We start from the raw sequence: 1,335 nt of genomic DNA on the forward strand, positions 1-1,335 counted from the left end.
GCTAGGGGTCAGGGGGGCAGGGTGGGGTGGGAGCGGTAGATCCCTTTGGGGTGCCCTTTACTTACAACAAGTGATCTTTGCCATAAACAGGTTGGAGACCACTGGTCTAGGGACTCAGTCTTAATGATCACGGTTGCTGATAAAATCCTGGATGGCAAGTGGTGCCCTGACACCCACATATCCAGACTCTTTCATTTAGGAGGCTTATGGGGAAATAATAATAATTTTGAGGCAAAAAAATTAATAGAAGTTGTGGTTTGGCAAAAATGAATGTTTTATCAGGGAAAAACCTTGCCAAACATAACGTTTTCTCAGAAGCAGATCTTGGCAAAATCTATGTTTTATCAGGAGTGGAGGTTTGGAAAAAGTAACATTTTATCAGAAGTGGAGACTTACAGAAAACGCCTTTTTATCAGGAGTCGGGACCACAGCAATTTAATCAGGAGAAAGGATTGCTGAAAGGGGAATTCTATCAGAAGTTTTACATGAGGATAATAATGTTTCATAAGGGGTAAGAACTTTCCAAAAATAATGTTTTATTAGGGGGAGTAGATTGATGAAAATAACATTTTATCAAAATAGAAGGAGTAATGGAGGGATGTATTTAGAGAAAATAATGTGTTAACAGCTTTTACCTTCCAATGGGAGAGAGCTTTGCTCCTGAGAAAACACTATTTGTACATTGAGTGCTTGCTCTAGCTAAAATGCTGGTTTTGACAAGCTGTGCTCCTGATAAAGTGTTATTTTTGGCAAGCCAACTCCCAAAGAGATGGCTTTAGAATGCTTCTTTCGGAGGGAAGATGTGCAAGTTGACTATAATTCCTGCAGCAGGGCCAGAGACCTCTCTGAGCCAGATATCTTCTGATTGATAGCTCCCTCTGCCTTTTGCTTTGTTATTAGGCTAGGCGGTGTTTTGGTCCTGACTTCTTCCTCCAGGTTTTTCTCTAACTCTACCACTTACCGATGCAGACTGGTAGCATTAATAAATTTGTACTCTGTGTATATTCCCTTTTGGCTTCTGCTGTTCTTTTCCCAAGCATGGAAGTTTATCACTTTGCTTCTTTATTTTACTGTGGCACCCTTAGGCCAGAGTATGGTCTGTGAAGTGTTATATGAAAAGGGAGATTTTGAAATAATCCACTGCAGATTTACCAGGAGAAAGAGCCTTGCAGAATAAAAGGGCTGTGTGTATGCAGTCACTGCCTAGCGTGCAACCAAAACCCCCGGCTTTCTGGCATTTGGCCCTTTTTATCATGCCACACTGAAGTCCCCAGCAGGGAACCTTGTCTGCCATGCATGTCACAGCCAGAGAGTGAGAACACCTCCAATCTAGCA

The sequence above is a fragment of the Gavialis gangeticus genome, unplaced genomic scaffold (assembly GCF_001723915.1).
Source record: "Gavialis gangeticus isolate Ggan-Ray unplaced genomic scaffold, GavGan_comp1, whole genome shotgun sequence".
Taxonomy (NCBI): Eukaryota; Metazoa; Chordata; order Crocodylia; family Gavialidae; genus Gavialis; species Gavialis gangeticus.